Here is a 16,291-nt window from a genome sequence, read left to right as displayed (position 1 = left end):
CGTATTTTGCACTTCAGTTTATATCTTAGACATCTAGTTTAGTTTGTAATTCTAAACTTATTAGTTATAGAATATGTGGATTAATTAGTATAGTTTACCCTTTTAGCATATGATAGTTTGGCTTAATTGAAAATAAAAGGAGTAAACCAGAAACTTTAGTAAATTAAAACAATCCAGACACCTTGTATACATAGCATAATATGTTAGTTAGTTAACAACATTTCATCAAGGAGGAACATTGAGATTTTAAGGGCCACCCTAAGATTTACATTGAGAATAATGGGAACTCTTAATTTTTACTTGCATGACATCTATAACTGATATATGATTTTTGAGCTGGAGAACACACAGCATGTGAGTTTTGAGCTTAATTGTATGGTTACATTCAAACCATAAATTTCATTCCTTTGTGTTTTACCCTTCTTTTTTATTCTGATGTTCTTTACTTTATTTTAATCTATATGTCCAATATAGAATATAGATACATACCAAGAGATGATTGAGGCCATAATTTGAATTTTCCCTTACTTATCCCAAATTAGCCTACCTTTTACATCACCCTTGTTAGCCCCCTTGAGCTTTTTAATCTCCTCTTGTTCTATAACCACATTACTAGCCTTAAGCAGAAAGACAAAATAAAAAAAATTCCAAGTTGAATTCTTGGTTAGCTTAATATAGAAATTGTGTATTATTTAAGTGTGGGGAGTTTTATGGGAACATGGGATGATAGAAACAAAGTGGGAATTTAAAAAGAATGAGTTGTTTCAAAAACAAAATTTGGGAAGCATGCTCATCAAAATAATTAAATTACCATGTGTGTAATATATATATATATATATATATATATATATATATATATATATATATATATATATATATTCAGTATTTAAATAAAGGGGATACAAAAATTCTCCAATTGCAAAATAAAAAGAATCAATACACATGGGACAAAATTAAATTTAATGCATGAGTTTGCAATACAAAGTGGGAAAATTTGGGCAAATAGGTTAAGAAACTTTGGTTTATATGAAGTATGTATGTTAGGTGAGATCTTAGACTAATCAAGGATTCACTTATTAGCTCACTTAGCCTTATACATATACCCTTACCCTTACCTTGGCCCCATTATAACCTTGAAAAAGACCTCATAATTTTTGTATGTATGTATTCTATAATTGTTGATTGGTTAGATGAAGAACAAAGTTATAGAAAGTAAGGATAGAAAAAGAATAGAGTGATTAACACAATAAACACTGAGTGACTAGAGAGTAAACACAAAATCCAGTGAGGGTTCAATAGCTCATCACCATATATCTCTGCTTAATTGTTAATTGTCTTGCAAGTTTATGAAATATTCTAACCCATCTCAATTGTAAAAAGTGCTTTAACATTATCCAGGGTTTGGCTATGCATATGTGATTCCTTGAGGATATGAATTAATTTAACTACATGTAAGCTTTATATACAAGTGAATAATGACTAGAATTGCATGATTCATTTAGGTAGTTGCATTTAGAATAGAATGCATTGCATGAGATTCCACCACTTTAACCTTACCTTATTCTTTATCTTGGATTTAGCATGAGGACATGCTATTGTTTAAGTATGGGGAGGTTGATAAACCCATATTTTATGATGCATATTGTGCTCAATTTAAGTGATTTATTCAATCCTTCACCCACTTATTCATATAAATTGCATGGTTTTACTTTCCCTTCCTTATTATGTGATGTATGTGAAAAACATGTTTCCTATGCTTAAAAATTATCAATTTTAATTACCCTTTATTACCATTCGATGCCGTGATTTGTGTGTTAAGTATTTTCAGATCTCCTAAGGCAGGAATGATTTAAAGGATGGAAAGGAAACATACAAAAATGGAAGGAAATCACAAAATGGAGTTTTTGAGGAAACAGGCAGCGACGTGAACGCATGGACGACGCGGCCGCGTGCCTAGCGCGAAAAGGCAGCGACGCGAACATGTGACTGACGCGGACGCGCGCTTTGAGCAGAATGCAGATGACGCGTACGCGTGACCGAAGTGAACGCGTGACAAGGAAAACTCCCAGATGACGCGACCGCGTGACCCACGCGGACGCGTGACAGACGCCACGTGCAGAAACTGCAGAAAACACCCCCAACGATTTTTGAAACCCTTTTTGGCCCAGATCCAAGTCCAGAAAACACAGATTAGAGGTTATAAAGTGGGGGAATGCATCCATTCATGGGGAGAGACTCAATTACTCACTTTTCATAATTTATATGTAGTTTTTAGAGAGAGAGGTTCTCTCCTCTCTCTTAGGTTTTAGGATTAGGGTTCCTCTTAAAGGAATTAGGATTTCTTATTATTTCAACTTTCCGTCAGGTTCAATATTCCTTTTACTTTATATTTCTCTTTTACTTTCAGATACTTTAATGCTTTTATTTAATTACTTATGTTGCCAAATTGGCTTATGAACCATTCATGTTAGGATTTTCTTTATTTAATATAAATTGAGGTAATTCAGATTTATGGTTCTTATTTAGCCTTTTTTATATTCTTGGCTTTAATTGATTAACTGGAGGTTCTTGAGTTATTAAACTTATCGTGATTGATTGTTATGTCCGCTAATTGAATTGAATTCCACTAACTCTAGTCTTTCCTTAGGAGTTGGCTAGGACTTGGGAACCTAACTAATTAGTCCACTTGACTTTCCCTTGCTTTTATAAAGGTTAACTAAGTGGGATTAACTTTAATTCTCATAAGAATAACTAGGATAGGACTTTCAAATTTTCATACCTTGCCAAGAGTTCTTTTCTGTTATTATTATTAATTTATTTTTCTTGTCATTTAAATTACTTGCTTCTTATTTCAAAAAACCCCCAATTTACAAAACTCATAACCAACAATAAGAATACCTCCCTGCAGTTCCTTGAGAAGACGACCCGAGGTTAAATACTTCGGTTATCAATTTCAAAGGGGTTTGTTACTTGTGACAATAAAAACATTTGTAAGAAAGGATGATTGCTCGGTTTAGAAACTATACTTGCAACAAGAATTTATTCTGAATTCTAAACCGTCAATCTTTCACTCTTCATGCATTCAGCCCCCTTCGTCATTATTCATTCCATTCACGGTTAGAGAGGGAGCAAGAACGCAAACTCTTGTTTCACTATTCACTCCAACATTCAATCTTTCGTAACTTTCAATCCGAAGCTTCGATTGACGAGCCGTTTATGACCACGCGTTCGTTTCGGAGTCTTCTTCAATTCTATCAAACAAAGAGGTATGCCTTTTTGAAATTCATGCCTAGTTCTTTGTTCCCTTTTTATGTGCGAAATTGGCTTGAGTTTTGAGTAATTTTGATGATTTTGGTGGTTTAGGTGCAATCTAACATTGGATAATTATTGGATTATACTCCAACCATCAACGGGTAAGGTAAGAAAACTCTAAACCCTTATGGTTTGTCCAATTTTGTGTGCCCTAGTGTTAAATTGTTCAGTTGTATGAACTAGTTTGAGTTTATGTTGAATTAGAGTTGAAATTGTCAAATTGGAGCTTGATTGAAGTCTTGGAAAGCTTGGAAATGGGCTTTTGTGCTGAAAAACTTGGTTGAAGCTTTGAGAGCTTGTGAAATAGTGATATTGGAGGTGTTCCGGGTTTGAGCGCAGAATCGGCTAAGGTATGGTTTCGGTTTTCTGTATCTAAAATGTAATATGGTGTGAAAACTTAGGCTTGAGACCTTCAGATAGGATTTGAACTATTGATGTTGTTGATTGGTTGAGATGAATTGTGGTTATGTATGTGATTAGTGGATTTTGGATGTTTTGATGGTATGATGTATGAGAGATATGCATGTTTTGATATATGTTTAATGATTGGTTGAGATTGAATTGTGGGTGAAACTATGTTGATGGTGAGGATGATATTGATTGTATGTATTGATGGTTGATGGAATTGGTACTGTTGGAACTTTGGATGCGGAAAGATATATGATATGTTATTTTGTTTGAAATTGAGTTATTTGATTGAGATTGGTCAAAATGGTAGATTGGTAGATTGTGAATTTAATAAGAATGTTAAAAATAGGAGTTGAGGAGGCTTGAGGTTGATTTTGGTAGGATTTGGTTGGTTTTAAAAGGATTTGGAAGTGTATGTTTTGAAAATTGAAAGCTTGCAAACTTTGTAAAAATGAATTCTAGATGAACTTCAATGGATCATATCTTGAGCTACTGTTTTTAAAATTTAATTCTCTCTATATCAAATGAAAGATAATTTAACAAGCTTTAAAATGGTTTAAATTTTGTGGAAATCTGAATTCTGTAGAAAGAGATATGATCGTTGAAAGTTGGTGTCTAAAATCTGAATTCTGTGAATGCTGCAGAATTTGTGATTTCTGGTTTGTGTGCGCACGCACAGCCTTGTGCACACACACACCCTGTGGATTTTTGAAACTGTGCGCATGCACACACAGCGATATGGCTACTGCTGGGAGTGCTAGCATGCTCTGTGCGCATACACAACCAACGAAGTTTTGCAAGCTGTGCGCACGTACAGCCTTGTGCGCGTGTACACATTGGGAGGTGTATTCTGTTGAGGACTTTCACACGCCTTGTACGAGCAAACAGAATTGAAAAATTTTACTCCTGTGTGTACGCACGCCTCTATACGTACGCACACATCTTGAAAATCCTTCTGGTCGTGCGCACGCACAACCCTATGCGTACGCACACTGCCCTGTTTTCTTATAAAAACCTTGTTTTTAAATGTTTCATCTTCCCGACAAGCTTGTAATCTTTTGTGACCTTGTTTTCAGCAAATATGAATTCTGTGTTTTTAAAACAGAATTTCCAACTTCTAAACTTCCATTTTCATCCTTTTAGTTCTAAATCCTTATAGTATGCCTAGAAATGGGAAGAAGTTAGGAAGGGTGATAGCTTGAGGGTGAAGTAAGGGGAGAGTTAATGATGTATTAGGATTAATGATGATTGTATGAGTTGCGGAGGGTGATGATGAAAGTGCGGTGTATGCCGTGATCCGAGGGGCTGTATTTAATAATGATTATTGGCTGGTTATGGATTATGTTATGAGCCAGATGGCTATGATAAATATTGTTTTATGGCTGGAAATGAAAATATGAATTTGAATAATTGTTTTATCTTGAGCTCTCTTTCTCAAAAGTGCGACCCCAGAGAGATGAAGGAAGGTGAGGATCCCCTTCCTTGTTCCTTCTGGTATTGTAAAATCACCTCCAGCGAGATGGTGGAAGGCTAGGATCCCCTCCTTAGTTCCTCCTGGACATATGAGAATGTACCTCCTGGGTGGACGCAAGTGTGTGATTTTGCCCCACTTGCTCTAGGTTGGTTAGTATAGAGGCTCCCCGGGTGGACGCAAGGGTTGTGGTTTTGCCCCACTTGCCCCGGGTTATGATGAGTGATGTATGAAAAGTGGAATTATATGATGTATAATTGATTATATGGTCATAATGAATGATTATGGAATGTGTATGAATGAACGGGAAATGATTATCTGAGATACGAGTTTTCCTAGATGAAAGCAGTAACTAGCCACCACGTGCTCTAGATCGAGACTCGATACTCTACTGACCCTATGTCGTAAGTATAGCCGGACACTGTGAAAGTTCTGGATGAGCTCACTCCCGTGGATAAACACCAATGTGGGTGTTGTATGATTATGATTATGATTATGTTTATGATTGATGAATTACTCGAGTTGGGGATGCGCGATAGAGGGACAGTCCAATGGTTAGCTACCAGGACTTGTCGGGTTGGTTTTATAAGTGACAGATGAGACTCATCAGCCACTAGGACAAGCATGCATCATATGCATCTATATGTCTTATTTGGATTGTCTAAGTGATTTCATAACTAAATGCTACTTGATTATCTTCTATATTTGAATCCTATTTGTGATTTCTCTATTTGTAATAATTGTGGTTGTTGCATTTGGTTCCGTTGGTAGTTGGGAGGTTCGGAGGAATTGGAAAGGGGAGTTTTAGATAGCTCTGAAGACCCTTAGCTAGTTGCCTATTTTAATTTCATAGTTTAGTTATGTTTTAAGCTTTAATTATATTTTGGAAGTTCTAGGATTGCCTTCGGCTTTCCCAGGACATTATATGTTAGATATGTGGGCACTGTTACCATGCTGAGAACCTCCGATTCTCACCCATGCGGATTTTGTGGTTTTCAAATGCAGGACGAGAGCTCCTCGCTGAGGCATGCTGGAAGCTTCTGATGTTGTGAAGATCTCTATCTTTTGGGTTTATTTTGGTTGTTTGTATTTGTTTAGATGCGTATTATCTCCATCTATTATATATATGCTGTATTAATTCCTCTTAGAGGTGATTTTTGGAGACTCAGGTTTTGTAACTTTGTATTTTGGGTTTTCTTTTAGGTTTTTCTATATATCTATATATGTATAACTATGTGCTCGGACTGGTTTATCTTCGCGAGCCGAGTCTTGAGTTTTGTTATATGTGTTTTGGAACTCTTTGTATATTAACTCCTTAGCTTGTTCTATCTTGCTTCGTCTGCTTTATCGCTTTGTGAGCGTTACACTTTTCAATTTAACGGTTTTGCTTTATCCCTTTCTTCAAAGGCTCCTAGTTATAAACCTTTTTCACTATATTATATATGTAGTTTTTTTAGAGGTCGTAGCGCCTCGCCACCTCTGTTTTACATCCTAGGTGTAAAGCTCTATGTGGTAGGGTGTTACAGTGGTGCTCCACCAGCAGCGGCTGTCACTGTCACTGCATTTCCCTCTCCTGAGTTCTTTTTCCTCTGTTCGAAGCTTAGGTTCCAACATCACTCTTTTTCTTTGTTTAAGTTAATTTAGGATTTAGTTATATGTTAATTTGTAGTTTGTAAGTAAAATTGGTTATCATTGGTTATCATATGCTAATTGCATGCCTTAGAAGAATGGAATGTTAATTAGGGTGGAGCTTCATGTTTAGCGTTGGGTGGATTTAGGCTATTGAAGATAAATTCCCTTGTTGAAGCCTAAATAATTAATAATTAGTATTTTCTATGTGACTATATCAAATATTATTTCAGCTATTAAATTTAATTTACTTACTTATGATATTTGAAGATATAAAATTAATATTATATAAATTGTATTAATTATACATTGTACCTAAATCATCATATATTATCTGTGCTAGTACTTGTATCTTGTAATTTATGCAATGTAATAACTTCTACGAATTAATGAGAATATAAAGGATGAGTTCTAGTTGAGTATTTATTATGTTAATCTATATGAATGCATAAGAATTATGAAACTATTATAAATAAATATGAAGTAATATATTATGAAGTTATTATTGCAAAATAAATCTCATAATGATTGGATGAACATGTATTAACAATTATTTGCTAAAATTTCTGAGCATAACTCAAACAAAAATGTTGCCTTTTTAATGTATAAAAAAGTTAATATATTCTACTAGAAATATTGTGAATTTAATTGAGTTTAGACTGATGCTGTGGATTAAGGTTAGTTGGATTTGTGAGAACTATAAAGGTGGATGGTGGGAGAAAAAATATCGGTGTGTACTTGTTAAGAATAAGATATTATATTTTCTAAAATTTATTCTAAAGTGTTTTGTTCTTATAAATATATAATATATGTAGGAGAATCCATAGTATAAAAATTATATGTTGAAAGAATTTTTATTTGCTTATGAATTAATAGAATTATTTAAAGGTATCTTTACTGTTGGAAATCTTTGTTGGCCTGCAACATTAAGAAAATTACCAACTGATAGAAAATAATGCAAATGTGTATCGTCCATATTTTGAAAGTGGTGGTGTGGATCTAAAAGAAGGTTAAGGAAATAGCGAAGAATCTTTAGAGGTTAACAGTGATATGGGAGTTACTGCTGATTTTCAGGATATTAATGTAAGTTTTTCAAAAGAAAATAATAGTCAAATGAGTACTGAAAAGAGGAAGAGAGTTGTAATTTTTGAAGCATTTGAAACAAAGAAAAAAAAATCAAAACCCCTACCTCAATGCAACTTGCAGATGCAGTTACTTGGATGGCATCTGCATATGAGGTTTTTTCACTGCGATTATGAACACACTTATAGTACCTAGTACTTCTATTGTTGAAGTGACGGCTAAGCTTCTAAGGGTTAAGCTGTTACAAAGGATCTTGATTTAAATGCTCGTTATTGTCAATTAATGATGTAGAAGTCTGCAAGAGAAGTATTTGTGTCTTTGAAAGGACATGAGCAAATTGTTGGATTGGCTTAAATTTATAGCTTATAATTAACTACTATTTACAAAAAATAACCAAATTATCCTTTTATATTTTGTTGGGTTAGTTATTTGAAATTGGTGTTGCTTACAAAGTTTGTTATAACAAGTGAATTATGTTTTTTATGTCTGAGTGTACAATACATTTTTATATTCAAAGAATAGTACTTCAACATGAAATTTTGTAGTATATGAGTTTCTCAATAATTATGATTTGTTATGTTTACATCAATAAAATTAAGTTCAATAGAGATCTGGGATGAAATTTACCAAAACAAATGAAATGAAGAATTAAAATATTTTTCTCTTTTACTAGAAGACTGCAATGGAGATGAAGATGTTAGTTTAATAATGGCTCAATATGCTATGAAATATATATGTAAAGAGCCAAGATGAACAAATCAACAAACAGGTAGTTTGTGGGTGCATAAAATTTTACAAATGTCATCCCATTAGATGCTATGAACAATTTCGAATGAAAAAATTTTTCTTCAATTTTGTACTGAATTGACTAAACATGGTCTACAAGCTCTTAAAAGAATGAGAATTAAGAAATAACTGTAATATTCTTAAACATATTTGGTCATGGGAAATCTAATAAAGTGGCATAAGAAAGGTTTCAATACTTAGGAGAGACTATAAGTAGATATTTTTATAATGTACTAGTTGCTTGCCTAAAATTGTCATTCAAGTACATTAAACCATTAGATGATACATTTTATTTGGTTCATCCAAAAATACAAAATCACAAAAGATATTGGCCATTTTTTAAGAATGCTATAGGGACAATTGATGGAACCCATATCCCATGTGTGGTTAGTCCTATGGAACAAGCTAAATGTATAGGTAGAAAAGGATATCCAACACAAAATGTGATGGCTGCTTGTGATTGGGATATGTGTTTTATTTTTACCTTAGCTGGATGGGAAGATGCTCGTATATGAAAGAATATGTTTACAATTTTGAGAAAAATACAAGTTTCAATATTGAAACTCAAGTTCACATAATTAGTGCAACAATGATTATACATAACTTTATTAGAAGAAACTCTCAAATAGATATTGAGTTTAAACGATTTGCAGACAAGGATACCATTGAACTTGAGGATAATAAAGGTGACAGAAAATTTAAATGTTACTTCCACAGAAATTGATGATCTTCGTGACTCAATTAGAAGTCAAATAGTTCATCACATGTAGCATAATTAGTTTTAGTTGTTTATTTGTGTATGTATATTTCATGTAAATCATAACTATATCTTTTTAAGATTGATTTTGATATTACCAAATTTATATTACAAAAGAAATGAGTAAGTTTTATCTTAATTTTATTTATATACTTATATTTACACATCATTTTTTATACATGTTTGAACTATTACGATACAAAACAAAAAAACTAATCTCCTAGTTACCTTATCATACACGTCAATTTGCGCAACACATAATGTCATATTTATTTTATACTTTCTCATAGTTACATATATATTTAAATTTTTTGTTTTTTAAATCATATAATAATATTTATTATTTAAATACATTTTGTTTAACATATTATATTTATATAATAATATTTATATTTTAAAAATTACATTTAATAATCTTTATCTTTTGTATAAGTAATATAAAGAATGATATAAAGTATGTCTTTTTTAGTAATTTTACATTCTAATATGATTTTGGTCAATATAATCCAACCATAATTCATTTTCTCAAAAGCATATTTGGCAAAAAAAATATTCAAACACATTACATTGACACTAATACAATTTTGATCAAAATTAATTTTGTAAAAGCACATTTATATCAATGTCTGTTTACAAACATTAATCTAAACACACACTAAGCTTTCTTATTTCATTTTTTTGATGTTACTTACTGTAACTTTTTTTTGTTTTGTGATTCCTGCATGTACATTATGCCAAATTTGCAAAATGTTCTTAGTGATCATCTGGATGTAGATTTTTATAGGCTGATTTTTATTGTGCTGATCCTATGGCGATAAACTATTCATATTCGTCTTTTTTCTTCCTGCTTATTATTTAATAACATCTTTCTGTATTATGTATTTTGTTACAACGAAAACTTATTAGAACATGCAATTAATATTTGTTTATTGTTGTTTTAATTTTGGAATTTTGTTTAAAAATATCTCCATTTTATATATTGATATAGTTATTAGTGTTTTGTGTATTTTTTTAAATACATAATTTAAATAGAATAATATTGATTTTTCACACTAGTTCCAAATTCCATACTGTCATATGTGTTTTATTTAAGTTTTATAAGTTTGGATATTTTCTTCAACTATTTGTGGGTCTTATTATTTATTTTTTATTACATGTCTTCAACTTTTGTTATATTGTTATGTTTTTTGGCCTTTTATGGTATATTAATATAGGTTTTTTGTTGTTTATGTTCTTATATTTCTTTCCCTTTTTACCTGAATCGTAAATGTAGACCACAGTACAGGTTCTAAATCCATTTTGTCATGCTTTTCAAAGGCAGTTGGGTGATTTTATAATATTTAAAGATAATCATGATAATGAATTCCATGTTATGCCTTATAAAAGGAGCTATGACTACTTATTTTGGACAAGGTTATCGTGACATGGTCCAATCATATAATCTAACACATGTGGCTTAGTTGAGAGTAGTAGTGTCAATTTAGCCCAAACCTTAGGGCTAGCCCTCAACCCTACAAAATAATTCTAGCCCACGTCCCCAAAAATTACAAAATCATATTTTATAAGCCCAGTCTTAATTAAGCCCTCCCAACAAAAATCAAAATAGGGCTGGCCCTACAAGCCCTAAAAGCCCCAAATATGATCTCCTCCTCCCTGACCCAAGAACAAGATGCTGAAATGGTGATGCTGAAGACGTGAAACAGCGCCGTGCTCTTCCTCCTTCTCCTTTGCATTCTACTTCTGCGTTCTGCTCCACCTATGACGGTGGCTGACTTCTACACTTTGCTCCTCCTATGACGGTGGTTGTACCCAGTGGACGACGCGGTGGTTGCTCCTCCTCCCTAACGCGGTGCTCATCCTTCTTGATGCAGTGGACGAAATTAGTGGCTGCTTCTCCTCCCTCACGCAGATTCAGAGGTGGGTTTTTTCGTTTTTTGTCCCTTTCTGAGTTTCTTTTTTGTTTGTTTGCATCACCCATTTTAATTCTCTTGTTAATAAACCAAGGTGGGTGGTCTATGACCACCTTTTCTCTGACCCTCTCTGTGATTTCAAAATGGTTGAACTATGAATTGTGAACTATGAACTTGAACTGTGAACTATGAACTTGTTTCTTCAATTGTGTATTTTCAGGTTAATTGATTGTAAACATTTTTATTCCTCTGTTTCCTGAGAATTTGAGCATTGTTTTAAGAATTTTATTCGTTAATTACCCAGAAAAACAAAATCTCACAGAAAGTAGCTTTTTTAGTCATTTCTAATGTGTATATAGTTGTTATATTAGTTTAATTTCTTGAATTTTGCAATTGCATATGCATATTTAGATCAGATGAATAATTACCTTTTGCTGCTAAATCATGTTAGTTAAAAGAAGTACATTCTCTTGTAAAAGAAAAAAAATCACTCTACCTGCTAGTTTATCTGTTTATGACTTTATGTGAACACTACTAGAAATAGGGTTTTTTCGGACGAATTTTGAGACGAAATTGAAATAAATTTCGAACAAATTAGAGAAAAATTTTTTCTTTCAAACAAAATTGGGACGAATTTTTTTTGTCCCAAAAAGCCTTGTTGCTAATTTAAATTTTGTCTAAAATTTCGTTCAAAATTTTTTTCAGACGATTTTGTGACGCATTTCGAATAGGCATTTATCTGCTAGATTTCTAACTATTATGATGTATTTTAGACGAATTTCAAACAGATTAGCCAACATAAAAATAACGTATAATTAATTCCATTACATTCCAAGAGCAAAAGATTATCTGCTCAAGTGCTTAAGTGATGCTGGATTGTTCCTTGACGCGTAAACATCATCCAATGAACTTCAAGTTCTAGTCTATTATTCAATGGATCTGCTCATAGATCTTAGTTCCGATCGGCGCATACACTCTTAGTAACAAAATGATTATCTGGAATTGCATTATTGCAGTGTTAATGTATCTGGCCATCGCAATTTGAGGAATTTGTTTGGAGGTGTGGTTGCCTTACAGGTATTTTTCTCATGAGAAATTTTTTCTGTTGCTTCCTTCTGTTTCTATTTCAAGAATTGATGACATAGTATAACATGAATAAGTTGAAATGATTTATAGTTGTTTCTTCACATCACAGGGAGCACAAAGAAACCTTCTGAGGACTTGTACCAGTCGCCTTAATCCAATTTTGGTAACTATTATTCCCTTTTTGTGAATTTTTTGTCATATTGCTATTAACTTAAAATGTAGAGCAATCTCATTTTTGTCTTTTCTTTATTTGTAAGTAATCTCAGCTTTGTGGCGTTTTCAATTTTCTTTGTTAAATCTGATCTAATTGCCATTGGCACAAACATGCTCCTTTATTTGCTGTTGTATGTGTTTGGGCCCGTCATTTTGAATTTGGTTGGGAAGCTAATATAGTATAATTAGAGGTGTTATTTTCATAGCAGACATTATTATATAGTGGTTTTCTTCTCAAGTATGCATTTTATTGTGGAAGAGAGTATTTACTGAGATTGAGATGATTGTTATTTATATATTTTTCATAATATTGGTTTCTTTTGCTTTTGAATAGAGACAAATAGAGTTAATTTAAAGAAGAAAGACCCAATATGACCCTTGTAAAAAAAAAGAGACACTTCGACTTTTAATTTTTTAATTTTATGACAATATAACTATTAAATAGTAACTTTTAATTTCTAATGTTGTCAATGAATGTTATTGTTGTTGCTATAGAATTTTAATACACACTATTTGGATATGATTAGGAAATTTATAAACATAGATGATGAGATTATTTCTGAGACTCCTGTTCAAGCTTCTCGTAGTGTTGATTCTGGTAAAAAAAATTAATGTTTGGAGGTTTTTTAAGAAGATTGAAAAAGACAGAGATGGTATTGAAAAGGCTGAATGCAATTTTTGTCATCATGAATACAAAATTGGAAAAAATTCGAAAACTAAGAATGGTTACGGGACTTCTCATCTGAGTCATCATATAGTTTCTTGTAATTCCATACCCCTCAGTATTAGATTTGATGATGATATAAAGGGTCTTCCAACCAAAATTGATCAGAATGTTCATCGAAAAAACTCGCTCAGGCTATAGCAAAACATGATCTTGCGTTTAGCTTTGTTGAGTATGAGGGTATTAGAAATTGGATTAATTACATTAGTCCAACGATTATAATGCTTTCTAGAAACACTTTAATTTCAGATCTTAAATTGATTTATTCAACAGAGAAAGAAAAATTGAAGCAGAAGATGTCTAGGATACCTAATAGAATTTGTTTGACATCTGATGTGTGGACAACATCTACCACTGAAGGATATATTTGTCTAACAGCTCATTTTGTTGATGAGAATTGGTGACTAGTGAGTAAGATTTTGAATTTTTGTCGAATGGTTCCTGATAAACCCATATTTTATGATATATATTGTGCTCAATTCAAGAGATTTATTCAATCCTTCACCCACTTATTCATGTAAATTGCATGGTTTTACTTTCCCTTCCTTATTGTGTGATATATGTGAATTACATGTTTCCTATGCTTTAAAATTATTTATTTTCATTACCTTTTATTTCCATTCGATGCCGTGATTTGTGTGTTAAGTAGTTTCAGATCTTCTAAGGCAGGAATGACTTAAAGGATGGAAAGGAAACATACAAAAATGGATGGAAAGCACAAAATAGAGTTTTTGAAGAAATTGGCAGCGACGCAAACGCATGGACGATGCGGCCGCATGCCTAGTGCGAAAAGGCAGCGATGCGAACGCGTGACTGACGCGGACGCGCGCTATGAGCTGAACACAGATGACGAGGACGCATGACCTAAGCGAACGTGTGACAAGAAAAACTCCAGATGATGCGACCGCGTGATCCACGCAGACGCGTGACCCACGCGGACGCGTGACAGACGCCACGCAGCAGAAATTATAGAAAACGCCCCCAGCAATTTCTGAAGCCCTTTTTGGCCCAGATCCAAGTCTAGAAGGCACAGATTAGAGGTTATGAAGTGGGAGAATGCATCCATTCATAGAGAGATCTCCAATTATTCACTTTTCATAATTTAGATGTAGTTTTTAGAGAGAGAGGTTGATGAGCGGATAATTTATACGCTTTTTGGCATTGTTTTTAGTAGGATCTAGTTACTTTTAGGGATGTTTTCATTAGTTTTTATGTTAAATTCACATTTCTGGACTTTACTATGAGTTTGTGTGTTTTTCTGTGATTTCAGGTATTTTCTGGCTGAAATTGAGGGACTTGAGCAGAAATCAGATTCAGAGGTTGAAGAAGGACTGCTGATGCTGTTGGATTCTGACCTCCCTGCACTCAAAGTAGATTTTCTGGAGCTACAGAACTTGAAATGGCGCGCTTCCAATTGCGTTGGAAAGTAGACATCCAGGGCTTTCCAGCAATATATAATAGTCCATATTTTGGCCAAGAATAGACGACATAAACTGGCGTTCAACGCCAGCTTTCTACCCAAATCTGGCGTCCAGCGCCAGAAAAGGAGCCAAAACCAGAGTTGAACGCCCAAACTGGCACAAAAGCTGGCGTTCAACTCCAAGAAGGACCTCTACACGTGCAACACTCAGGCTCAGCCCAAACACACACCAAGTGGGCCCAGGAAGTGGATTTATACATCAATTACTTACTCATGTAAACCCTAGTAGCTAGTTTATTATAAATAGGACCTTTTACTATTGTATTAGGCATCTTTTGATCATCTTTGGATTACCTTATGATCCTTTGATCACGTTTTAGGGGCTGGCCATCTCGGCCATGCCTGGACCTTCACTTATGTATTTTCATACGGTAGAGTTTCTACACTCCATAGATTAAGGTGTGGAGCTCTGCTGTTCCTCAAAGATTAATGCAAGTACTACTGTTTTCTATTCAATTCATCTTATTTCGCTTCTAAGATATCCATTCGCACCCAAGAACGTGATGAAGGTGATGATTATGTGTGACGCTCATCACCATCTCCCCTATGAACGCGTGCCTGACAAACACTTTCGTTCTACATGAAATAAGCTAGAATGAATATCTCTTAGATCTCCTAACCGGAATCTTCGTGGCGTAAGCTAGAATGATGGCGGCATTCAAGAGAATCCGAAAGGTCTAAACCTTGTCTGTGGTATTCCGGGTAGGATTCAATGATTGAATGACTGTGACGAGCTCCTAACTCGCGATTGCAGGGCGTTAGTGACAGACGCAAAAGGATAGTAAATCTTATTCCAGCATGATCGAGAACCGACAGATGAATAGCCGTGCTGTGACAGGGTGCGTGAGCATATTATTCACTGAGAGGATAAGATGAAGCGATTGGCAAGGGTGATGCCTCCAGACGATTAGCCGTGCCGTGACAGGGCATTGGATCATTTTCCCGAGAGATGACCGAAAGTAGCCATTGACAGTGGTGATGTATCACATAAAGCCAGCCATGGAAAGGAGTGAGACTGATTGGATGAAGATAGCAGGAAAGCAGAGGTTCAGAGGAACGAAAAGCATCTCCATTCGCTTATCTTAAATTCCTACCAATGATTTACATAAGTATCTCTATCCCTATTTTATTATATAATATTCGAAAACACCATTATCACTTTATATCTGCCTGACTGAGATTTACAAGGTGACCATAGCTTGCTTCATACCAACAATCTCCGTGGGATTCGACCCTTACTCACGTAAGGTATTACTTGGACGACCCAGTGCACTTGCTGGTCAGTTGTATCGAAGTTGTGACAAATTATGAATGTGTAATCACGATTACGCGTACCAAGTTGCTCACGTGCCAGGAATAGTTTGAGCCTGGACATCACAATTTCGTGCACCAAGTTTTTGGCGCCGTTGCCGGGGATTGTTTGAGTTTGGAC

General features: G+C 34.1%; 1 pseudogene; it reads left to right on the top strand.

Annotated features, from left to right (window-relative positions):
• The window catches only part of LOC107636275 (zinc finger BED domain-containing protein RICESLEEPER 3-like), a 42,100-nt pseudogene extending 28,317 nt beyond the window's left edge, over window positions 1-13,783 (top strand).
• The last annotated feature ends 2,508 nt before the right edge of the window (window positions 13,784-16,291 follow it).

The sequence above is a fragment of the Arachis ipaensis genome, chromosome B4 (genome assembly GCF_059453495.1).
Source record: "Arachis ipaensis isolate K30076 ecotype BB chromosome B4, ASM5945349v1, whole genome shotgun sequence".
Lineage (NCBI taxonomy): Eukaryota > Viridiplantae > Streptophyta > Magnoliopsida > Fabales > Fabaceae > Arachis > Arachis ipaensis.
The sequence above is the reverse complement of the archived record's forward strand: the minus strand, read 5'-3'. Positions and strand labels throughout refer to the sequence as shown.